Source organism: Apodemus sylvaticus, chromosome X (genome assembly GCF_947179515.1).
Source record: "Apodemus sylvaticus chromosome X, mApoSyl1.1, whole genome shotgun sequence".
Classification (NCBI taxonomy): Eukaryota; Metazoa; Chordata; class Mammalia; order Rodentia; family Muridae; genus Apodemus; species Apodemus sylvaticus.
The window spans coordinates 129,198,103-129,225,603 of record NC_067495.1 but is presented as its reverse complement, the minus strand read 5'-3'; the positions used below and the strand labels follow the sequence as shown (position 1 = coordinate 129,225,603).

Genomic DNA, 27,501 nt, shown 5'->3' with positions numbered 1-27,501 from the left:
TCTCATTGTCTGGCCAAACAGAGCAAACACATTGATGAAGAGAAAATAATTGTTTTCCTGGAGTATTGGAGAAGAATGTGTCATGAGTTTTTATATAAGGAGGAGCATTGAGCAATAGAATAGATGATGTCCTGAAACAGGAACTAAATATGAGAGCCAGCTGCTAACTCTACAAAGACCTTCAGTTCACAATGCTGCATCTGGTACTCATAAATCATACCCTTACTGAGCTTGTACTGCTGCTACTGCTATTCAAAGACCATGAGAATTAGTCTGAGGTTCATACCCTAAATTCACATTCAAATGGATCCTTCTACAGGTATCAAAACTGTAGCCCTCCAACTCCCATTGCATAATCCCCTCAAAATTTTAGCCCACTCCTCCTAACTGAAATTAAAGCTGTCCCTCAAAGTAAGCATCATGTCCAAGTGTGCAAATCATTTTTATGATTTCAATCATAAAAATTACACAACAATATTAAAGTCCAATAAACATAAGAGTGTGGTAATGAAGGGATAGCACTGCAATTCATGGTTATTGTGTTTAAAATACCACAAATCCGGCCTGCAAAGGGGGTAAGATAAGAGCTTTCATCTCCTGCTTATTTCTATTCTCTATTTGTTACCATGTGTAACCACACTTTGCTTCTCCTTCTCCTTCTCCTTCTCCTTCTCCTTCTCCTTCTCCTTCTCCTTCTCCTTCTCCTCTTCTTCTTCTTCTTCTTCTTCTTCTTCTTCTTCTTCTTCTTCTTCTTCTTCTTCTTCTTCTTCTTCTTCTTCTTCTTGCCCTTCTTCTTCTTCCTCCTCGACTTCCTCCTCCTCCTTCTTCTTCCTCTTCCTCCTCCTTCTTCTTCCTCCTCCTCTGCTTCCTTCTTCCTCTTCTTCCTCTTCTTCTTGATTGGATAATTTCTTTCTTTATATTTCAAATATTTTTCCCTTTCCAGGTATTCCCTTTGGAAACTCCCTATCTATCCCCCCTCTCCCTGTATCTATGAGGGTACTCTCCCAACCACTCACCCATTCATGTCCTCCTGTCCTGGCATTCCCCTACAATAGGGCATCAAACACCCTCAGACACAAGGGCTTCTCCTCCCATTGGTGTACAACAAGGCTATCCTCTGCCACCTATGTGGCCAGTGCCATGGGTTGCTCCATGTGTATTCTTTGGTTGATGGTCCAATCCCCAGGAGCTCCAGGGGATCTGGTCTGTTGACACTGTTGCTCTTTCCATGGGGCTGAGAACCCCCTCAGCAACTTCAGTCCCTTCTCCAACTCCTCCATTGGGGACCCCAAGCTCAGTCCAGTAGTTGACTGTGAGCTTCCACCACTGTATATGTCAGGCTCTAGCAGAGCCTCTTAGGAGACAGCTATATCAGGCTTCCATCAGCAAGCACTTCTCAGCATCCACAATAACATCTGGGGTTGCCGATTTGTCCTTTGGATGGTGTCCTTTGCCTTACAGAAACTTTGTAATTTTATGAGGTCCCATTTGTCAATTCTTGATCTTAGAGCATAAGCTATTGGTGATCTGTTCAGGAACTTTCCCCCTGTACTGATGTCCTCAAGGGTCTTCCGTAGTTCCTTTTTTATTAGCTTCAGAGTGTCTGGCTTTATGTGGAGGTCCTTGATCCATTTGGATTTGAGCTTAGTACAAGGAGACAAGGATGGATCAATTCCCATTCTTCTGTATGCTGACCTCCAGTTGAACCAGCACCATTTGTTGAAAAGGCTATCTTTTTTCCATTGGATATTTTGAGCCCCTTTGTCGAGGTTCAAGTGGCCATAGGTGTGTGGGTTCATTTCTGGATCTTCAATCCTCTTCCATTGATTCACCTGCCTGTCACTGTACCAATACCATGCAGTTTTTAACACTATTGCTCTGTAGTATTGCTTGAGGTCAGGGATACTGATTCCCCCAGAATTTCTTTTGTTGTTGAGAAAAACCCAGTTTTTTGTTATTCCAGATGAATTTGAGAATTGCTCTTTCTAACTCTATGAAGGATTGAGTTGAGATTTTGATGGGTATTGCGTTGAATCTGTATATTGCTTTTGGCAAAATGGCCATTTTAACTATATTAATCCTGCCGATCCATGAGCATGGGAGGTTTTTCCATTTTTTGAGGTCTTCTTCCATTTCCTTCCTCAGAGTTTTGAAGTTCTTGTCATACAGATCTTCTACATGTTTGGTAAGAGTCACCCCAAGGTACTTTATACTGTTTGTGGCTATTGTGAAGGGTGTCATTTCCCTAACTTCTTTCTTAGCCTGCTTATCCTTTGAGTATAGGAAGGCTACTGATTTGCTTGAGTTGATTTTATAACCTGCCACTTTGCTAAAGTTGTTTATCAGCTGTAGGAGTTCTCTAGTGGAGTTTTTTTGGTCACTTAGTTAGACTATCATATCATCTGCAAATAATGATAGTTTGACTTCTTCCTTTCCAAATTGTATCCCTTTGACCTTCTTATGTTGTCGAATTGCCCGAGCTAGTACCTCAAGTACAATATTGAAAAGATAAGGAGAAAGGGGGCAGCCCTGTCTAGTCCTTGATTTTAGTGGGATTGCGTCAAGTTTCTCTCCATTTAGTTTGATGCTGGCTACCGGTTTGCTGTATATTGCTTTTACTATGTTTAGGTATGGGCCTTGAAAGATCTTCACCAACCCTACATCAGATAGAGGGCTAATATCCAATATATACAAAGAACTCAAGAAGTTAGACCCCAGAAAACCAAATAACCCTATTAAAAATGGGGTACAGAGTTAAACAAAAATTTTCACCTGAAGAATTTCGGATGGCTGAGAAGCATCTTAAAAAGCGCTCAACTTCATTAGTCATTGGGGAAATGCAAATCAAAACAACCCTGAGATTTCACCTTACACCAGTCAGAATGGCTAAGATTAAAAATTCAGGAGACAGCAAGTGTTGGAGAGGATGTGGAGAAAGAGGAACACTCCTCTACTGCTGGTGGGGGTTGCAAATTGGTACAACCACTCTGGAAATCAGTCTGGTGGTTCCTCAGAAAACTGGGCAAGTCACTTCCGAAAGATCCTGCTATTCCACTCCTGGGCATATACCCAGAGGATTCCCCAGCATGTAATAAGGATGCATGCTCCACTATGTTCATAGCAGTCCTATTTATAATATCCAGAAGCTGGAAAGAACCCAGGTGTCCTTCAACGGAGGAATGGATACAAAACATGTGGTATATCTACACAATGGAGTACTATTCAGCCATTAGAAACAATGAATTCATGAAATTCGTAGACAAATGGATGGAGCTGGAGAACATCATACTAAGTGAGGTAACCCAGTCTCAAAAGATCAATCATGGTATGCACTCACTAATAAGTGGATATTAACCTAGAAACCTGGAAACCCAAAACATAATCCACACATCAAATGAGATACAAGAAGAATGGAGGAGTGGCCCCTTGTTCTGGAAAGACTCAGTGTAGCAGTATAGGGTAAAACCAGAACAGGGAAGTGGGAAGGGGTGGGTGGGAGAATAGGTGGAGGGAGGGGGCTTATGGGACTTTCGGGGAGTGGGGGGACAGAAAATGGGAAATCATATGAAATGTAAATAAAAATATATCGAATAAAAAATAGTTCTGAGTTGTTGCTTCTTGATACCTGTATTAGTTACTTTTGTTGTTGCAGTGGGAAAAAACCGGATAAAAGCATCAGAAGGAAGGAATTTTATTTTGATGCATAGGTTGAGAATACAGTACATCATTGTAGGGAAGTCAGGACAACAGGAGTGTGAGTTACAAAAAACAAATAACGTCTTGGGATTGGTGTCTAAATATGGAATGGATCCCTAGGTGTGACAGTCTCTGGATGACCTTTCCTTCAGTCTCAGCTCCACACTTTGTCTCCATATTTCCTCCTGTGAGGATTTAGTTCACCCTTCTAAAAAGTACTAAAGTGTACACATTTTCTTCTTCCTTCTTCTTAGGCTTCATATGGTCTATGAATTGAAACTTGGGTATTCTGAACCTTTGGGCCATTTTCCACTTATCAGTGAGTACATATACAATGAGTATAATAGAAAAGAAAGTGGGGAAAAGTCTCAAACTTATGGGCACCGGGGAAAAGTTCCTGAACAGAATACCAATGGCTTTTGTACTAAGATTAAGAATTGACAAATGGGACCTCATAAAATTGCAAAGTTTCTGTAAGGCAAAGGCACTGTCATTAGGACAAAATGGCAACTAACAGAATCGGAAAAGATGTTTACCAATCCTATGTCCAATAGAGGGCTAATATTCAATATATACAAAGAACTCAAGAAGTTAGATTCCAAAGAACCAAATAACCCTATTTAAAAATGCGGTACAGGGCTAAAGAAAGAATTCTCAACTGAGGAATACCGAACGGCTGAGAAACACCTAAAGAAATGTTCAACATCCTTAGTCATCAGGGAAATGAAAATCAAAACAACGCTGAGATATTACCTCACACCTGTCAGAATGACTAAGATAAAAAACTCAGATGAGAGCAGATGCAGGCAAGGATGTGGAGAAAGAGGAACACTCCTCCATTGCTTGTGGGATTGCAGCTGATACAACTACTCTGGAAATCTGTGTGGCAGTTCCTCAGAAAATTGGACATAGTGCTACCTGAGGACCCAGCTATACCACTCCTGGGCATATACCCAGAAGATGCTCTAACATGTAATGAGGACACATGCTCTGATATGTTTATAGAAGCCTTATTTATAATAGCCAGAAGATGGAAAGAACCCAGATGTCCCTCAACAGAGGAATGGATATAGAAAATGTGGTACATTTACACAATGGAGTACTACTCAGCTATTAAAAACAATGACTTCTCAGCCATTCGAATTTCTTCAGGTGAAAATTCTTTGTTTAGCTCTGTACCCCATTTTTAAATATGGTTATTTGGTTCTCTAGGGTCTAACTTCTTGAATTATTTGTATCTATTGGATATTAGCTCTCTGTTGGATATAGGGTTGGTGAAGTTCTTTTCCCAATTTGTTGGTTGCTGTTTTGTCCTTTTGACCATGTTCTTTGTCTTATAGAAACTTTGTAGTTTTATGAGATCCCATTTATCAATTCTTGATCTTAGAGCATAAGCTATTGGTGTTCTGTTCAAGAACATTTCTCCAGTGCCCATGTCCTCAAGGGTCTTCCCCAGTTTCTTTTCTATTAGTTTCAGTGTGTCTGGTTTTATGTGGAGGTTCTTGATCCACTTGGAGTTGAGCTTAGTCCGAGGAGAGGAGAGTTGCAGCCACCTCTATTGGTCTCTGGAGCCATTATCATCCTTTGCCTGCCAAAAATATAATGAGAGAGAGCGAGAGAGAGAGACAGAGAGAGAGAGACAGAGAGAGAGAGAGAGACAGAGACAGAGAGACAGACAGACACACACACACAGAGATACACACAGACATAGAGACACAGAGAGATAACAAGGAATGTAAACATGTTGAAAGTGTGTTTTTCAATTCCACTGTCTTCATTTTTCTTTTCACCTCTCTTGGCATGCACATAAACATTCAAAGACTTGCTCCACACTTGGCTTCATTTCTATAAAATTCAAGTTTATAGAACTTTTCTGACTTCAATCCTTTCTTATGATTTCTCATTTTTATCCTACAGTCATAATTTATCTACTCTAATAGCAACAGACAATGTGTTCTAGCTCTAAGTATACAATTGCACTCTTACATGCTGTGATAAGCAAAATAATGACCCCCCACAGATCCACCGAAGATTTTAGGCCTTACCTTATATGACAAATGATGTTTTGCTGAGGTAATTATGTTAATGACTTTGAGGGGGAGTTTAGTTTGCATTATCTGAGTGGGACATAAACATAACCACAAAGGTCTTGTATGAGGGGAACAGAGGAACATGTAGCTACAGAGAAGACACTATGCAGAAACCAAAAGGAACTTGAAATTACTATTCTTGAAATGGAAGAAGTTGTCTTGCACAAAGAAATTTGCAGGACTAAAGCTCTAGAAGTCTGCTCAGGCAGCTCTGGCCTCTGTAGGGAGGATGTCCCTCTTGACACTTGTACTTGAATTTACAGAGAGTTTTAGACTTTTGGTCTCTAGAAATGCAACATAAAGAAGGTATAAGTGCTCTGAACCACAAACGTGATGCCAACTTGTTATTAAAAAATAGTTAACAAATACCAGAGTCTCCATTCTGCTTCCTTGAGGAAAGTGTTTTATCATAGTCTGTGCCCAAAGACTAAAGATTCCCCAAAAGAAAGATGAGATGAGGGATCACCTGAGAGAGAAGAGATGAACAGAGTAATCAAGTGCTTGGGCAGAGGGAAACAGCTGATTCCTTTGGATGATAAAAAGAGCTCTCTGATGGGTATTGCGTAGAATCTGTATATTGCTTTTGGCAAGATGGCCATTTTAACTATATTAATCTTGTCGATCCATGAGCATGGGAGATTTTTCCATTTTTTGAGGAGTATTCCTTCTTCAGAGTCTTGAAGTTCTTGACATACAGATTTTTCTCATGGGGTACAGAGCTAAACAAATAATTTTTACCAGAAGAACTTCAAATGGCTGAGAAGCATCTTAAAAAACGCTCAACTTCATGAGTCATTAGGGAAATGCAAATCAAAAAAACCTTGAGATTTCACCTTACACCAGTCAGAATGGCTAAGATTAAAAACTCAGGAGACAGCAGGTGTTGGTGAGGATGTGGAGAAAGAGGAACACTCCTCCACTGTTGGTGGGGTTGCAAATTGGTACAACCACTCCGGAAATGACTCTGGTGGTTCCTCAGAAAACTGGGCACATCACTTCCGGAAGATCCGGCTATTCCACTCCTGGGCATATACCCAGAGGATTCCCCACCATGTAATAAGGATATATGCTCCACTATGTTCATAGCAGCCCTATTTATAATTGCCAGAAGCTGGAAAGAACCCAGATGCTCCTCAACAGAAGAATGGATGCAAAAAAAATGTGGTATATATACACAATGGAGTACTATTCAGCCATTAGAAACAATGAATTCATGAAATTCTTAGGCAAATGGATGGAGCTGGAGAACATCCTACTAAGTGAGGTAACCCAGTCTCAAAAGATCAATCATGGTATGCACTCACTAATAAGTGGATATTAGCCTAGAAAACTGGAATACCCAAAACATAATCCACACATCAAATGAGGTACAAGAAGAGCGGAGGTGTGGCCCCTGGTTCTGGAAAGACTCAGTGTAGCAGTATAAGGCAAAACCAGAACAGGGAAGTGGGAAGGGTTGGGTGGGAGCACAGGAGGAGGGAAGGGGGTTTATGTGACTTTCGGGGAGTGGGGGGGGCAGAAAAGGGGAAATTATTTTGAAATGTAAATAAAAAATATATCGAATAAAAAAAAAAGAGCTCTCTGAATGGAGAAGGAAGTTGCATCTAGAGTTGGCTTAACCCTAGGAAAAAGTTTGAGAGATTGACTAGAGGAAATGTTTCTTTATTGTTCTTAATTATCTAAAATTAATCAATTAACCAATCAACCAACAAAGTTCATAAGCCAATGAAACTCAAATGCATTGATTTGGGGAAACTTAGATAAAGATTAAAGGAAGCCTACAGCTGTGCAATATTAGGCAACTCACTTTGCCTCTCTGAGAGTCTGTTTCACTCTACAGTATAGTGGGAATCATAAAAGCTATTTCATGAGATGGTTTGAGAAAATTAAATTATTTGGAGATGTGGTGCTGTGGCTGGCACATACTTTAATTAGTAGCACTGGCTGTCTTATTCCCAGAGTTTTTATTAAGTACTGCTGTACTGCTTCCTGGTGTTCTGTTCCTCTTTCTTCTTTCATTTATTTGCCTTGGATGCTGGTGAGAGCTCTCTCATCTCCTACTCTTAGACACTGTACAATTTGGCATGTGGTCCTGGGCCTAGTTTGGGGAATATTAAAAAGTGAACTGAGAGTAGAGGTGTAGAGCCTAGCACTGGCTAAAAGAATAGGTTATCAGGAACTATAGATTGCATGGCAACAATTCTCATCTCCTATCCTAAGATAACTTAATTTGAGGGAAGAACAAGGTATGGGACAGAAAGTATAATGGGATTTGTCCTACAATACTCTGTTTTTGTATTGAGGCAAAAGTCTCCATACCCAACTTTGTATTTGACAAATGTATCTTATCATTTAGGGCCCTTTCTTTGTTAGCCTCTTTCTTCCCAGAATTTCTCTTATTAAAGACTAATAAATAAAAGCCAAGGCAGAACTTTCGTTGAGTAGAAAATACTAGTAGTACCTAGGTTGTAGGGCTACTATGATGTTCTTGCCTGAAGGAAAATTACAGTCTGTGAGAGTTACCACAAGCCTTACCTATTGTAAGAAGAGAAATACAAGAGCTGGTGAGATGTCTTGAAAGTTATGAGCTCTTCTAGATGATCCAACTTTAATTCTCATGTACCTAAAAAGCAGCACATACATCTAACTCCAGTTTCTACACAAATATGGTGTTTATAAATTCATGCAAGCACACACACACACACACACACACACACTCTCACACACACACACACACACACACACAGACAATGATTTAAAAATAATCAGTTTATATTTAGAAAAATATGCATATATACCTACTCACAGTCAATAATAATTAAACAGAAGACATGAAGGTGAGCAGAATGTGGTATACAGGAGATTTTAGAAAGGGAAAGAAAAGGAGAAATGTTGTAACTATATTATAATCTAAAAAAGAATAAAGTAAATTTTAAAACAGAAATACAATAGGAACTTGAGTGGATGGAAATAGCTCTTGATCTATATCCTTGAATAAGCATCTCCTGTTCTTCCCACATTCTGCTTTTGCTAGCAGCATATATTCTTGACATAGTCTCATTTTACTTGCCTTTTTAAAATTTCAACTTGTACTTTTATTTATTTTTTCTCATTTGCTTTTTATTCTTTAGTGAATCTATTCTACCATGAAGATCAGTCTATATTCGATATATAGGCTTCTTTAAAAACTCACCCTTGAGGACATGGGCACAGGGAAAAAGTTCCTGAATAGAGCACCAATAGCTTATGCTCTAAGATCAAGAATTGACAAATGGGCAAGCACAAGGCCCTGGTTTCTGTCCTCAGCTCTGTTAAAAAAAAAAAAAAAAGAATTGACAAATGGGACCTCATAAAATTACAAAGTCTCTGTAAGGCAAAAAAAACCCCACTGTCGAGTGGACAAAAGCAACCAACAAATTGGGAAAAGATCTTCACCAACCCTACATCCAACAGAGGGCTAATATCCAATATTTACAAAGAACACAAGAAGTTAGACTCCAGAGAGCCAAATAATCCTATTAAAAATGGGGTACAGAGGTAAACAAAGAATTTTCACCTGAAGAACTTCAGATGGCTGAGAAGCACCTTAAAAAATGTTCAACATCATTAGTCATTAGGGAAATGCAAATCAAAACAACCCTGAGATTTCACCTTATACCAGTCAGAATGGCTAAGATTAAAAATTCAGGAGACAGTAGGTGTTGGCAAGGATATGGAGAAAGAGGAACACTCCTCCACTGATGGTGGGAATGCAAGTTGTTACAAACACTCTGGAAATCAGTCTGACTGTTCCTCAGAAAACTGGGCATAACACTTCCAGAGGACCCTGCAATACCACTCCTGGGCATATTCCCAGAGGATTCCCCTGCATGCAATATGGTCACATGCTCCACTATGTTCATAGCAGCCCTATTTCTAATAGCTAGAAGCTGGAAATAACCCAGATTCCCTCAATGGAGGAATGGATATAGAAAATGTGGTATATTTACACAATGGAATACTACTCAGCAATTAAAACCAATGAATTCATCAAATTCTTAGGCAAATGGTTGGATCTCAAAAAGATCATCCTAAGTGAGGTGAACAAATCACAAAAGAACACACATGGAATACAGTCACTGATAAATAGATATTAGCTCAGAAACTCTGAATACTCAAGACACAATTCACATATCAAATGACTCCCAAGAAGAAGAAAAGAGAGGTCCCAGATCCTGAAAAGGCTTGTTCCAGCATTGTAGGGGAGTACCAGGACAGAGAAGTAGGAGGGGGTTGATAGGAGAATGGGCAGAGAGAAGAGAGCTTAGGAAGCTTATGGGGAGGGGGGAACTGGGAAAGGGAAAATCATTTAGAATGTAAACAAAGAATATAGAAAATAAAAAAATTCTAATAAAAAACTCAATATGTTTCCATTTTAAAGCCCTTTATTTCACTGCAAGTATTTCTGCATATTCAGTTGACTTCTTTTCTCTCTTTCCTTTCCGAGAAAGATGTCACTGTGTTTGCTAAGAAGGCAGTCCACTGAATGCTTGCTCTTACCCCTTCTCATCCTCATGAAGATCGTGTTCTAACAATGAGGGTATCAGATCCCATATCCATGTCCTTAATCTTTATATCAGCACTATTTTTGGTTCTTGAAATTCTTCACAAAAATTCTTCTAAGCATGTTCCATGCTCACTTTCTTCAATATGTCAGCCTTCTTCTCATCTTTGCCATCTTACATTTGGCTCTATCTTGGAACTAATCTCCACCAATCACTCTAAATCTTCCCATCACCAAAAGAATTTTTTCATTGTATTTTCTTTCTGACCCTCCTGTTATATCTACAATGTTTACTATTTAACCTTCTATAACTCCTTTGTGCATAATACCTACTTCTACCCTCCTTCCATGATCTCTTTCACCTGTCCCTGTACTAAATGTGCCCCTCGCCACAGTTATTCAAGCTTGTGCACCAGATCCTTCTCTTTGCCAATGCTGATCTTATGTTTCCTATAGTTGTAAGACCAACGCATAGATGTCTTCTAGTTTTAATCATCTGAGGTGCCAATGTCTCTTCAGGTTAGCAGTCAATACCATGACTGGAATCACTATTCTTGTGGTGGCAAAGGCTCCACACTTAGTGTTCGTTATATAAGTCTTACCTTACTGAAATGATTGCTTTTCCCATCCATTCATTAAATTATTCAAGTTTTGTTTTCACTCATGTTATCTGTCTTCCCTACATTTCATAACTTTGTTTCATATAGTACCCTACAGACTATTGTATTGCAATAGTCTCTTAATTGCCTCTACTCAGTCCTCTCTTCCATCCATCTTCAGCATTGCTGACAAATTAATCTTCCTAAAGCACTTCATTGGCTTCTTCAAGGCTTCATATAGTTTCCTGTTGCTTATTAAATGAAGCATTTACTCTTTTGGATCCTGGGAAAGATGCTTTACCATAGAGCTGCAGTTGCTTTGCCCATAAGTGTTCATTCACCCTATTCATATATCCTGTACTTTGGGCATTTTGAGCTCTCATACACATCATGATATGACTTGAAAGTAATATATTAGTATAGTTGGGTCTTCTGGGAATATACCCAAAAGATGCTGCAACATTTAACAAGGACACATGTTCCACTATGTTCATAGAAGCCTTATTTATAATAGCTAGAAGCTGGAAACAACCTAGATGTTCCTCAATGGAAGAATGGATACAGAAAATGTGGTATATTTACATAATGTAGTACTACTCAACTATTAAAAACTATGAATTCATGAAATTCTTAGGTAAATTGATGGAACTAGAAAATATCATCCTGAGTGAAGTAATCCAGACACAAAAGGACATATATGGTATGTACTCAATTATAAGTGGATATTAGCTCAAAATTTCAGAATACCCATGATACAACTCACAGACCACATGAAGCTTAACAGGAAGAAAGGCCCAAGTGTGAATGCTTCAATCCCACTTAGAAGGGGGAATAAGATAATCACAGGAGGCAGAGGGAGGGAGGGACCTGAATGGGAGAGGAAGGAGGAAGAGAAAAAGGGGACAGCATTAAGTATGGGAAGAGACAGAAGAGAAGTCCAGAGAACCAGGAGAATGAATTGAAATATTTAGCAGTGGGGACTGGGGCACTGGGTGGGGGGAACACTAAAAAGTCCCAGAATCCAGGGATGCAAAAACCTTCCAGAACCCAATACAGACGACATTAGTCAAAATACCCAACAGTGGGAAGATAGAACCTGAAGAGGCCACTTCCTGTAGATAGTTGAGAGATGGGGCCATCCACCTCTCTCAACATCTTTAACCTAGAATTGTTCCTGTCTAAAGGAAATGCAGGGACTAAAAGTGGAGCAGAGACTGAAGGAAAGGGCATCCAGAGACTGCTTTACCTTGGGAATCATCCCATCTGCAGACACCAAACCCAGACACCATTGCTGATACCAAAAAGTGCTGATACCAAAAAGTGCTTGTAGACAGGGTCCTGGTATAGCTGTCCTCTGAGAGGCTTTGACAGCACCTAATTAATAATGTGGTTGCTCACAGCCAACTATCTGAATGAATAGTGGGATACCAGTAGAAGAGTGAAGGGAAGGACTGAAGGAGCAAACAGGGCTTGCAACCCCATAGGAAGAACAGCAATATTAACTAACTGAACCCCTCAGAGCTCCTAGGGACTAAACCACCAACCAGAGGATATACATGGGCTTGTCCATTGCTCCAGCTACATATGCAGCATCTGGCATCAATGGGAGGGGAGGTGCTTGATCCTGTTACCCCATCAAAGGGGGATGCTCGAGGGGTGAGGTGGGTAAGGGTGGGTGGGAGTACCCTCTTAGAGGCAAAGGGGAGAGGGGATGGGGTAGGAAGTTTGTATAGGGGAGACCAGGAAGGACACAACATTTGAAATGTAAATAAATAAAATAATTAACAAAAATGAAAGCACTATATTGATCAATTGTATGTATGGGTTCTTAGCTAATAAAGGTTTTGAGAAGAAGCCAGTCTCTGATACACCATAGCTATGTAACATTGGATTTTTTTTCTAGCCTCCCTGAACTCAGATTCCTCATGTATAAAATCAAAGTGAAAAAAAGTTAAATCTTGTCTTTATAATCTGTAGTTGGGTAATGCTTCCTGGACTGTGTAGAGTGGTATCTGGTAGACAGAAAACATAAAATGTCTGAATCTCTGAATAGTTCATTTTTACTTGTTTTGAATGACCTCTTCAATCATTCTTATTAAAGTATTTTATTCTACGCTAGAAATTCTACTCTTGAAATCTTTCTCTGCTGCTTGCAGTTCTAGTACTTGGCACTGTCCATTTCAGGTTTATTTCAAAGTCCTTCACTTATATGACACATTCAATGCCCTTTCATACCCACATGTTTTCTGACAATGCCTCTGTTGCCCACAGTGTCTTCCATGGTACAGAATGGGTACTTGGTAAGCATCAGTCATCTGAGTAGCTGGAGACTACATCCTATGGTGGGAGGAAGGAACAAGGGAGAAGGTTCTGAGTTTGGCTAACTCCAACTGTGCAGAGATTAAACTTGCTAGTGGTGGTACTAACGCCCACATCCTTTTCTCTTTCTTCTTTTGTCTCCTACTCCCACACATGTCTTTTCCATTGGGCACTTTACCCTATATCAGGATCCTTAGCTTTGCTAGTATGTATTGTGGCCATTATTTAATGTTGATGGCTTTTGAAGGGAAAGAGGTTCCTATGACAACCTCGGATCTTGTTCCTTTGTCCTTTCCACTTAAGCTTTGATGAAAACCACCCTCCTACCTACTACATATTCTTACAAGAGGGGTTCATTAAACTTGTGATCCAATTCACCATCTAAAATCTGTCATAAAAATACAGAGCAGGAAATTGACTCCTTTATGTAATGGCTCCTACTCCCTGCCCAGTCCCCAGTCACCACTCAATATCAATAGCATTCTTTAACATTCAAGAAAGGCCTAGTACAAACTTTGCTTTTATTCTTCCAGTAAAATTTGAGGACTAGTCATCCAACTTTCAAAAAGTCTCTCCTTGGCAGCTCTGAAGTAAGTCTTGTGAAGGACAAAGCTACATCCAAGTAAGAATACCACTAGACTTGATTGGTGTTCTCTCTGAATTTTCCCCTGTTCAGCAAAGCATGTAAGTTATGGTCTGTTCTTTGACCCCAGGAAATGTACTGCCTGGTAAGTGAGTCTTACATGAATTTTAATATGACATGACACTTTACACAAAGTCATGCTTCTCTTGAACTCCTAAGTCCTTCTCAACTCTGAGTCATCCTCGCATTCTATGTGCTGTTTTTTTTTTTGTAGTGAATGAAGCCCCTAATCTTCCCCACAAGTTTTTATCGAAGACATATAAGAACTAATTTCCATTGAATACCTACGCAAGGACTTTGCATATTAGGTACTTTCATTTAAACTGCACAGCAACCTAATAATATCTGACATTGACTAAATTTTGAGCACGAAGTAGATGATATCCACTGAAGGTAAGCAGTTGGTATAAGGCTATTCATCTAGTAAAGTGCACAGACTGGAATTTGATAGGCCATTTCTGATGTCACAGTATGTGCCCTCTCTACTCCTCTACCATTCCTGTGATAATCAGTATCTGTTTTCCAGAAAAAAAATCCTTTCTCTTGACATTTGTTTGATGGATGTGGGACCTTCCTAATAGACTTTGGTATCAAATAAATGTTTATAGTGCCACCTGAAATCTGAAATACACCCTCGGCAACAGATGTCAGAACACTTTATACAACTGTCCAGTCTCCTCAGATACAAGACCAATATACAGATGGCACTTTTGAGAAATGGAACTGGTTGTCTCAGTTTTCTATGGTATATACACCAGATTAAATTTCTCTTTTATACTAAGAAATAAATATATAGGGGAAGTCCTAAAGTATACCTCTTGCCGTCCCATGGAATATTCTAAGAAGAATAAAAATATCTTTGGTTCCTAACACTTTCCTTAGAGAAAGATAATTGTACTTCTGGAAAAAGAGAAGTATGCTCTTTGAAGGCGTCTTAACATTGAAGACATAATAGCATCCCTGATTCTATCTGAAGTCCAGATAAATCAGATTACCACAAAGACAGACTATGATAATTATAAATAATGATAATTTAAATGACAGAGATGACTCACTTTATGTAAAATATGAATATTTACATTTAAATACAGAAATAGGTACCAGAATAGTAACAATCTTAGAAAATATCCCTCATTTCTTCAAAATTCCCTACAAGACTTTTTCTTAACATAAGAAAGCTTCCAGAATACAATTGATATTGAGAAATTTTTACCAAAGGTTAAAACAATACACTTTTAGTGAAATATTCAATACCTAGTTCAAATTGTGCCTATGGTGAAATGTTATACATGTAGCAAGTAAATATTTCTGTCTCAATAATGTAGTTATTTTCTTCTTGAGTATATTGGATAATGAATTAATAGCCTTGAAAATGTTGTCAAAGAGGAAAAATATTTTAACGAATGGTCACAAGTCATTTAAAATCATCAATAATTATTTATATGAGGTATTCTCAGTATTCTTGAAGAGGTTACAAATGACCCTTAAAATATTGCTTTCAACTGGCTCCTCTTAACTGACCAAGTTCAGAATTGAAGGTTTGGTGATGCTGGTGTAAGATGATCTACCATTTTATTTAACTTTCCGAGTTAAGTGGAGAAATATTACCCCTGGGAAAGAGGCTTAAGGGAAATTGATTTTCATGAGTACAAGGTATTAAGCAAACAGGCAGGACCTGAATCCCTAATGGGAGGAAGTTCCAGCAGGATATTAATTTGAGCAGTTGGAACAGTAACTAGACTCAGAATGCCCTTGAAGGTGGAGCCTAGGTCTATGTCTGGATGAATCATCCAGAGGAGGAAGTCATGGTGGCCAGTCTTTTGGAATGGAGAAAAAAGAAGACAGTGAAAGGTAAGAAAAATAAATCTAGGTTTCTGATAACAGTGACAAAAATTAAAATCTCACATTTGAACTGGGATGTGTAATAGTCACATCAGCAGTAACTGACATCCCATAGGATGTGTAATTCCTGTACTAGACATATGAAGGAAATCAGGAGAAAGCAAAGAAAAATTATATCCATGTTTCCTGTTGAGTGAGATGACACATGAAATACCTTTGTAGACATGATCTACACATAGGCTCACATTTGTCAGAGTGTAGCGATGTTCCTTATGGACTTTGTCAGCATTTTGTATGGACTATTTCAAGAAGTTAGAGAAAATGCATGTAAGTCTGTGAAGTCATTTTATTATCTCCTCTCCTTTATTTTACACATTAAAACACTGACATAGCAAGACATTAAAGTATTTACCCCAAGTCAAACAGATAACATGCAATGTAGAAAGAGCTCAGGTCTGCCTAACATGAAAGCTTATGCACTTAGCCACTGTTCCATGTAACATAACAAATCCTTTAGCATACTGGTCCTCAACCTGTGAGTTGTGACCTCTTTGGTGGTGGGGGATGGGGTTGAATGATCCTTTCATAGAGGTCACCTAAGACCATTGAGAAACACAGATTTTACATTATGATTCTTAACAATACCAAAATTATAGTCATGAAATAGTGATGACAATTTTATGGTTGGGGGAGTCACTACAACATGAGGAACTAAACAGTTACAGAATTAGGACAGTTGAGAACCACTGGTTTAGTACAAACAAACGACATCATATGATTGTGACTGTGGGAGTTTCTTAACATCTGTCACAGAAAAATAGGAATCTGGGAACAACAAAAAAAAAAGATTCAAAGAAAAATGTTACGTAGTGATGGCTAGAATACCCAAATGTTACAGGGTAGAGGAAATAAAGGAAATGAACTGAGTTTTTCTCCATCACTCACATAAAATATCAGGATGAAGGCTAAAAGATGCAAGAAAAGGAATGTATCTATTATTCAGATACCTAGAATAATAGCATATAATCAGATAAAGTATTAGAGTGACAATTGGGAGATTTCAGTGCCCTGCCATGTGGGTCAGCGGAATAAGACAGGAACTCTATCAGGTGCTATTTCTTGCCCTTCAGAGCAAGAGGAACAAAAGAAACCAATTTTTAAAAGATGCTGCTGGTTATAAAGCAAAGTTTTTCAAGCTTCATTTTGATACTTTTTTCCTTAGGATCACTACTGAATGTTTTCTGAATGTTATCATTTTCAGATCTCTTGCTACAACTCGTAGACATGGTTCAAATAAATGTTTGAAATAATCTAGACAATTAGTTGAGATATGTATTCATGTAGGCTCCCTGTATTTTATATGCAACCAAAAGTAAAAGCATGCTTTATATGTATATGTATGTATATATATATATATATATATCCAAAAGTAGACTTTTTCATACAATATATTCTGATTACAGTTTCCCGTCCTTCTACTCCTGTTTGTCTGTTTGTTTTTACATAACTTATCCAGATAATTTTTACAATTTTTACATATAGGCTACAGGTATGTCACATAATGACACATCACTTATCATTTGGTCTGCGACATTTCCTAGCCTCTTTCACTGTCTGTCATCTTGACAAATGGAATAGAAAAAGAAAAATATTGGCACCAAAAAGTATAGTTGAATTAGAAGTATCTGTCACCAGGTCTCAATAATGCTGATCTCCCAATCCATTTCTGGGTCTCCATAATGTCAGTTCAAAGCATCTCAGCAATGCATGTTTCTAGGTCTCAAGGTACAAAAACACAAATAACAGAATCATTCCCTTGGATGCCAGGGGATTTCTTAGCATCATTAAGGTACAATTCCTTTAACAATTGAGCTGTCTATAATATTCTACAAGTTCTTTTCAAAAGGAAAAAAGAAATCTTTCTCCAAAATATTCTACTGTGTGGCATAAGCTTAAGGTATTCAAGAATAAACATTTGTTTTTGAGAGTTGACCAGAGTTATCATCTCCCCTCCATAATAGGGGTCTTAACTATGGTACAAGTCAAGGATCCTTTCTTTTAGCTTGTGCACATTCTTTCTGTGAATAATTTCCCTGTTCTTGTCTCTCTACGGTATCATTTTAGGGAGGAGGTTAATATGTATTTGGAATGAAAGTTGACCTAAATGGTGAGGATTAAGCTGCAAAGATGAACTTCTTTATTTGTCTATGCTACCTTGATCTCTAGCATTGAAGAATTGCCCTGATACAAGCCATTTCATGTAGAATATATATCTAACAGAACTGCAAGCCAATCTTCTATCTTAATCTGTAGAATTGGGGTTTGGAGGAAGGAAGAATATAGAGTCCTGATTGGTATAGACAAGCAACTGTATACTTCCTTCAAATTTCACCTTACCTCACCTCCTTTCCAAAAGGGTCTTCTCAATTGACCATAGAAGAAGTACGTTTGCACTGTTATAGGTAATTTCTGATTCCATACTTAAAGTTCTGCACTTTGATTATATGATTGTACTTATTCAACCGTTGACATCTTATGAGGTGGTGGATGTGAATTTGGGGCATTTTATTTTGTCTTCCAAACATCTTTACCTTTTGATGGTTATAATGGTATAGGGCTATTGATACTTAGATATGAGTCTTGATTAAGGAAATACCAAGAAAATGGGCCCAGATGACATGATTAATTACCTTTTCTGTGTACCTAGATGTTAAGCTGTTTTCCATTCCATTTACTTAACAGTTCCATAAAGAAAGCTGAACCTCCTGTCCTTACTTAGTGAATCAAGGATAATGATCATTCTAATTGTAGTTCTTTCAGAACCTCTGACCACCATTTTCCATCCACTCTTAATAGTCATAAGTATAAACGAACATGAATAATAGAGAAAGAATAAAACTGAAAGCATTCTGACTCCAACTGACCCCTGAAAATTGTTTTTTTGCCTGAACCCATTCCATTGTCATCTACCTCTCTCATGCAAGAGCAAAATGAAATAAAATAGAAGCTTTTGGGTGAAAAACAGATAATTGGAAGTTCTGAGCAATTGTGTCATCCTTAATGATGGTTGGGGGGGGGGTGCTCACTTTGAAAAGATTTTGACAATCCCATCAAACTGAGCTCTCTTGTACATCATGTGCAAGATTACTCCTGAAATTCAGTTGCTAACCGCAGGCTTTGAGCAATTTTTGTAGGGTGAATAAAGGTTATGCTGACCTATTCGTTCTCTTCCCTGGTTGTTTTTGGAAACAAGGACAATCATTTGTGATGCATTTGCTTAAGAGCTTGATTTCAGTCACACTAAGAGCTCTACCCCTCAAAGCTAGAGCCCTGTCTATCAGTAAGCTTATGACCTTACATTTCATCTCAGAAATGAGAGAGAGAGAAAGAGAGAGAGAGAGAGAGAGAGAGAGAGAGAGAGAGAGAGAGAGGAGAGAGAGAGAGAGAGGAGAGAGAGAGAGAGAGAGAGAGAGAGAGAGAGAGAGAGAGAGAGAGAGAGAGAGAGAGAGAGAGAGAGAATACGAAATGAGAGGTACTAAGAAAGAAAATTGATCTTCCTATGTCTGGGAAAAATATGCGATTGCCGGATAAAGTTGTATTTCATGCCTGCTCTGAATATATTTATGGTACATTTTATTTCTTAAATTAACTTTTATTAATGCATATTCAAAGAAATAGCAGGACATCTTGATGGTATGTCTTAAGGGATAAAAGCCCTAAACATAGCTCATGTTACCCACTTTAGCTTATGCTTAGCTGCTATCTCTTGCCTAGATCAGACAGCAGCTTTCTCACCAGTTACTAACTTACATTCTGATTCTCTCATATCTGACTGTTCCTTACACAGCTGATCTCAGCGTAAACATGCAACTTCCACCTCAGTTGTATCTTCTTTAGCGATGTCACAAAACCCACGCCACCCCTTCCTCAGGATTACTCTTTGTATCAAGGTTCTCTACTTCTCTCACACTTATCACAGTGACCATTTTATACTGGTCAGAAGTTCATGTTTAATGCAGGGTTCTCAACCTGCGCTTGATCCCTTTAGCAAACCTATATCTCCTAAAATATTTACATTACTATTCCTAACAGTAGAAAATTTACAGTTATGAAGTAGTAACAAAATAATTTTATGGTTGGGGATCACCACAACATGAGAAACTAAAATAAAGGGTCACAACATTAGGAAGATTGAGAACATTGATTTACTGTCTACTTTTACCACTAAACTATATCCTTAATGAATGCAGGTACCAGGTTTTCTGTGCTTAGAGTTTCACCCATAGTACCTACCAATTCAATAGCATGTTGTGTGTCCAAAGGCATATGGTGAATGAAACAGAAGACTTCTGAACTTCTCTTTTGCATCTATGTTAATCTCTCTTCACTGCAATAAAAGAGTGGTCATAGGGAGGCTATAAGCCTTTGAATTTGGAAACACCAAAGAACATGCTTGTAAGCTGAAGGGGGATGGAATCAAGTTTATTCCATTACTAATTAATGAGACTTGGGATTGAATGATAAAAATCTAATGATGTTAATGATGGTTCTGAATGCAGGCTGGCAGTCTCTGAAGACAAACTAAAATGGTAAGAGGATGCTGCAGTTTAATTCCCCAATTAGGAAGCAGCTGTCACCTCCAGGGACAACCTTAGCTGCTGATTGATTTTCTTTATACACTGTAATCATTGCCAATGCTACTTCATGCAGTTCAAGTGTCCTATATTCCTCTAGTATTGGTGGATCTTCCTTAACAAAACCCTAATACACTAACATCTGGATTGGTGCAATATTTCAGAAGCATTCTGATAAGATTCTTTTAAATAACCAGATTGTTCAATACAGTCAAACATTGATTTCACATGCAAAAAAAAATGTGATTTATTTATAACCTCTTCAGGAAACATCGTCATTACCTAAAACAAACCAGAAAAGATGGCTCTTCCTTATTTTCTAGTCACAGACTGAGCCTTCAGCTTTGAACACTGATGGAACCAAGCCCCTACCTCTGGGCTCCTGCCTTCTCCTCATTTATGCCACAGCACAAACTAATTTGTAATCCTATCATAGCCCAGGCACTATGATCAGACAGCCACTTCACAAATATGGGTCTTTGAGCATGGGTGGCAAGTGGGCAAGGGAAAGCTATATGCATGAGTCACTGCTAACCCATCCTGGCTGCTGGGGAAAAAAACCTCTTAAATGCACATCCTACTGCTTGTGAGTCAGGAATGTCATTTTCATTTATGAATGATGGAACATTATTTTTCTCTAACATTTCCAGTGAATAACTTTACATACATTTTCCCCCAATTTCCATAGGAACTTGATGCCGTGGAAGCAATCGGCTACATATCCACAGAGCCCAGCAGAAACTCCTCTTTTTCTTATTGGTAATTTAAGATCAATAATTCTGAATTCACCTCCTCCTTCCAGTGATATTAGTAAAATCCACCATGATGGAGAGGATTCAGTAAAGAGATGTCTGATTTACTGTTATTTTAAGATTTGGGATTCACATTTCTATTGAGTCTTTAATACTGTTTTAGAAGTTCGGGTAATGTTGTTAAGAGAAGCTTCTGTTCAATGTCACCATTATACAGTGTTTGCTTCCTCCTGAGACTCCCAGAGGTAGATTTAGCAGCAGTTATGTCAAAGAAAAAAGTGGAAAAAAACATTGGAGTCACTCTTTCTTAAAGAATCCTTAACTTGAGATCCCTTTACAAGCATTTTGGTTTGAATGAGAAATGTCCCATACAAACTCATGTGTCTCAACACTGAATTGCTATCTTGTAGCACTATGGAGGAAGCTTGCAGAACCTTTAGAACATGGAGTCTCATTGGAGAAAGTGGGCAACTTGAAGCAGGCCTTACACTCTCTAGGATTTCCTGTCCTATTTGTGCTTTCCAGTCCACTGAAATATAAAGAGGTAAGAGATGCATCCCAGCCACATGTTCAGGCTACCACAGAGTATCCTGATGCTGTGCTTTCCCCCATCACAAAGGACTGCATCCCTCAAGCCATGAGCCAAATAAGACTCTCCTCCTCTTGGACACTTCTTGTCCATTATTTCATCATAAAAGAAATAAAAAGGAAAGAATCCAGCCACTGCTAGGTAAGTCCACCTAGGAGAGCAAATACAGAATGTCCCCTACCAGGGAGGAAACAGGGCTTTCTGTACTAGACTGTATTCCTGGTGTTCCTGCTCATTTCCAGTATGTTTGCTTTTTTGCCAATTGTTTATATTTCCTCTCCTCAGATCGTGAGCCTGAATCTCATAGATATGGGTAATCTGACCGCAATCAAAGAATTTCTCCTTCTGGGATTTGGACGCCTCCATGGGTTACAGTTTTTCCTTTTTGGAACATTTCTTGGAATCTACACAATGACCTTATTGGGGAATATTCTCATCCTTATAGTTACTTCCAGTGACCACAGCCTCCAAACTCCTATGTACTTCTTTTTGTCCAATTTCTCCTTCCTTGAGATCTGGTATACAACTTCCATTGCTCCGAAGATGCTGAAGACCCTTCTCTTTGGTCCAGAGGCAATTTCTTTTACAGGATGTGTGGCTCAGTTTTACTTCTTTGGCTCCATGGCAGTAGTTGAGTGTTTTCTTCTGGCAAGCATGTCTTATGATCGATACCTTGCTATCTGCAGGCCACTTCGGTACCCATCTCTCATGAACTTTCATACATGTATCTTGCTTGCAGGTGGATCTTGGGTGGGTGGATTTCTAACTCCTGTTGTTACTGTCACAATGACATTCCAGCTCCAGTTCTGTGCATCCAATGAGATTGATCATTTCTTTTGTGACCTTGCCCCTGTGCTGAAGCTGGCTTGTTCTGATCCTGAGAAAGTAAAAAAAAACTACTTTCCTTATGGCCTCCTTTGTCACCATGGGGCCCTTCTTGCTCACTGTAGCCTCCTATGTAAACATTGTTGTTGCTGTCCTCAGGATGTCATCAGCTGCAGGAAAGCAACGAGCCTTTTCCACATGCTCCTCCCACCTCATCGTGGTCTCTCTGTACTATGGAACTCTGGGAACAGTGTATGCTATACCCACAGCAACTCAGGCCAAGGCCCTAAACAAGGTCTTCTCACTGCTCTACACTGTGGTCACCCCCATGGTCAACCCAATTGTATACAGCTTGAGAAACAAGGATGTTAAAAAGGCAGTGCAGAGACTCCTGAATAAGTGAAAGCATCTAATGAAGACCTAATGGCCTTCTCCATCTCCAGAGAGTCTTTTCCCCATGAGCTAGTTTGTGCTTCTTTAGAGGGAGCCAGGTACTTGATTGACAACTTGGGGTTTCAAGTAAATGCTGTTCCCTTCTTTCAGGGAAATCAGAAGTAGAGAGATTGTCCCTTCAGTTTTTACAGACTAATGTTTCAGTTGATTTCCTGAACAGAATGAGTAAATTTATAAAATAGATATAACTCTACCAGGCTACTCTCTCATGCATTTTTCCTTTTAAGAGGAAAGTTGGAACACCAAACTTGAGCATTCACAAGGACCAAGATATAGTCAACCTTCCTGCCTATCAACCATAAACAGATAAAATGTAAGATTGACTCATATAGATGCACATTTGTGTGTATGCATACACATATAACACACACACACACACACACAGAGAGAGAGAGAGAGAGAGAGAAAGAGAGAGAGAGAGCTTTTTAGCCTAAAGAAAGCAAACTTCCATTGTTCACAAGAAAATAGATAGAGATGATGGATTTGTTTATTTTATGTAAGTAAAATAAACAAGACTCAGAAAGATATCATGTTTTTTCTCATATATGGGACCTAGATATTAAAATGATTTAAAAATAGAAGAGAGTACTAGGGAGAAAGCAAGACTCAAAGGGAGTATAGGTGAGAGAATAAAGGGTAAAGATGATCAAATTACATTATGCATACATATGTAGACACCACACAAAACCTGCTATTGTGTACAATTTATATGTGCCAATCACTAAAAAGATGCAGCTTGAAAAATCAGCTTCATGCCATAAACACTTCTTCCTTTATTGCTTTCTTTTTCTGTTTATGACAGAAGTTGATAGAATTATCTGTTGGCATTAAGGTTTCCTGTTAAATTACCTACCCCTGACTGTATGTATCCACATGCAAATACCTTCAAGAATCTCTCCACACTTCGCACACATACACAGTCAGTCATTGTGCTATATCCATTGTTCTTCATCCTCTAGAACTTCCTATTATCTTCCCTTAGCTTCTGGCTAGCAAGGCTCTTCACTGTATCTTGACTTGAATTTTACCCACATTCCAACTACTATAACTTACATTGCCTTGTTTCTTTAGATCATCTGCTTTTCTACTGATAAAATGCTAGTGCAGCTATTGACTACTTGACTCATTTCAACAGTTAAATCTCTCAAAGACTGAAGCACCATTTTCCTTAGTTCTCTTTTTTGAAAAGTATGTTTCTAATTGAAATAGAATTGCATCATGTCTCCCCCTCCCTTTCCTCCCTTCAACCTAATATCAGCTACCTTCCCTTGAACTTCTGCCATGTCCCTCCCCCTTTCTTAAGTTGACAGCTTAATTTAATTATGGTTACATATATACTTATATGTGTGTGCATATGTATTTATTTTGCATAGGTACAAATACATATAAATACAACTTGGCAAGTCCATTCTTGGTGGTGTGCTTGTATACATATTCAGATACATATACATATATATGTATATATACATGTGTACATATATACATACATACTACCAAGAATATATATATATATATATATATATATATATATATATATATATATATATATATATATATATATATACTTTCAAGGCTGACCACAGTTCATTCATTGAACAGCCAAAACTACTGCATCTATGGCTCAGGGTTATGTCCTTACTCCTTTTAAATTCTCCTAGCATAACATTCCACACAGAACAGTTGCAAATTATCACTTGTTGATGAAATCAACCAATGACTAGTCAAAACAATGGATTTATGGTAGATAAAGTGAAATAAGACATATTTTATGCATATACTGACTACACTTTTTAAATCAATTTTCTTCCTACACCATTCCTTGGTATCATGGCCATTCCTGCCTTATCCCAGAGGCACCTACCACTGAGTAATATCAACTCTGCCCCTTGCTGTCCTTTCTGGTGCTACCTCTAGGAACACCAAAAGCAGGATAGCTGTCCCCAAACTTCCACTTACACAATGAGTCCAAGAATGCCAAGCAGTTTGGGAAAGACTTTCTTAGATGATTCTTCCTATTTCCTTCCTAGCCACCCACAGAGCTCCCTGTTGTATGGGGCCTAATTGTCTCTAATCTAGTTTTAACTTCTTGTAATTACCCTCAATTATGAAATAGAACCTGCAGAACACACTCCTTGTGGTTAAAACCTGGATCTAGAGTAGAATTGTAATTACCATTCAGTCTCTCAGGGGTGCTGCCTTCTGCTCAGATGCACAGTGGAAATGCCTCATCTGCTCCAGCCACGCAGGAGTGTTTTTGAATCCAGCTGAATAATTTGTTTAGTGTGCTTGCTACTAGGAAAGATTAAAAATAACTACGGCCCCCATATCAACTACACTTAGAAATTTTCAATAGCTTTCCTTTGCCCGTAAGATAAAGCCCAAACGTTCCATGGAAGTGAGCAGCAACAACACCTGTTACAAGATCTTCAAACAGTAGTCTATCTCCACCTCACCTCTGGCTTAAGGATTTATAATACCTCTTGATCTTCATGTGGTCTGTGAATTGTATCTTGGGTATTCTGAGCTTTTGGGCTAATATCCACTTACCAGCGACTACATACCATGTGTGGGTTTTTTGTTTTTTGTTTTTTTGTTTTTTGTTTTTGTTTTTTGATGTCTGGTTTACCTCACTCAGGATGATATTTTCTAGTTCCATCCTTTTGCTCAAGAATTTCATGAAGTCATTCTTTTAAATAGCTGAGTAGTACTCCATTGTGTAAATGTACCACATTTTCTGTATCCATTCCTCTGTTGAAGGACATCTGGGTTCTTTCCAGTTTCTAGCTATTATAAATATGGCTGCTATGAACATAGTGGAGCAATTCACAGACCACCTGAAGCTCAAGAAGAAGGAAGACCAAAGTGTGGATGCTTTGGTCCTTCTTAGAAGGGGAACAAAATATTCATGGGAGCAAATATGGAGACAAAGTGTGGAACAGAGACTGAAGGAAAGGCCATCCAGAGACTGCCCTACTTGGGAAGCCATCCCATATACAGTCACCAAACAGACTTGCTGACAGGAGCCTGATATAGCTGTCTCCTATGAAGCTCTGCCAGAGCCTGACAAATACAGAGCTGGATGCTTGTAGCCAATCATTGGACTGAGCACAGGGTCCCCTATGGAGGAGTTAGATAAAGGACTAAAGGAGCTGAAGGCGTTTGCATCCTCATAGGAAGAACAACAACCACCAACCAGACCCTCAGATCTTCTAGGGATTAAACCACCAACCAGAGTACACATAGAGAGATTCATGGGTCCAGCTGCATATGTAGAAGAGGACTGTTTTGTCAGGTATTAAGGGAAGAAGAGGCCCTTTGTCCCTGGAAGGCTTGATGTCCAGTGTAGGGAGATGTGAGGGCAGAAAGGCAAGTGTGTGTGTGTAAGGGAACACCCTCATAGAAGCAGGGGGAGGGGGATGGGATAGGGGGTTTCCAGGGGAAACATAGGAAAGGGGATGATGTTTGGAATGTAAATAAATAAATAAAATATCCAATAATAATAATAGTAATAGTAATGGTAATAATAATTTATAATCTAGCCAAACTCTCAGTCTTGTCTCTCCAAACTCAAGTCTCCCTCTGTTATGCTCCTCAAAGCCATTGGCCTCCTCAGAATGTCCTCAAATTATTCTCTCTGTCTCCGTCCTTCTCTCTTTTTCTCTTTATTTTTTGTTCATTCTTTCCTTTATTAAATGAAATATGATATCATGTAGTCAACATTGCTCTAAAACTTATAACAATACTCATACCTCTTCCTCCAAAATTCTTGGATTATAAGGATGCTTCACCACAGCCTGTTCCATGCCTCTTTTAATTTGGACAATCTATTGGATGCCACCCAAATCTTCATATATATGCTTTTAGAGAACTCTGATTTTTCACTATATATTTTCACAACTACAATTAGATAAGTATATGAATATAGTATATACACACATATATATGTACAGATAGGTATATATCATCTACATACATCAAAATTTCACCAAGGCATGATTCATGTCAGCTGTATTTGATTTCTATAACTCTATCACCAAGCACAATACTTATCACAGAATGATTTGTTCAATAAATAGTTGTTAGTTAAAGAACTAAAAAGAGCCATATAAAGTCATTTTATTTGTTTGATGAGACATTATATTACTCTCACTCAAGATGTGATTATTTAGTCTCCTTGAGGGCCAAATCATTCCACTCTGTTTCCCAAACCACACTATACTCTAGGATTCATTGACAATTAATCACTTTACAAATATGTGTATTTCTTCCCAGAACTAGAAGACTGCATATGATGCAAGATAGTCTATCCCTAATACTAAGAAGCACATTAAGGTATGGGTTCTGTTCCTTTGGCAGTACAGCTTCTCTACTGGACCCAAAAGGCAATACTTTTCTATTACTGAGCTCTGGCTGATGTACTTGCCTGTGCAATACGAATTATTTTTTCCTGTATTTAGTAAAACATTATCTTAATGATTGGACAGACTAATTAATAGCAAATCAGATTAAATTTTCA

General features: G+C 38.6%; 1 pseudogene; it reads left to right on the top strand.

Annotated features, from left to right (window-relative positions):
* Positions 1-22,001: 22,001 nt before the first annotated feature.
* Positions 22,002-22,956, top strand: LOC127674326 (olfactory receptor 1020-like; annotated as a pseudogene).
* The last annotated feature ends 4,545 nt before the right edge of the window (positions 22,957-27,501 follow it).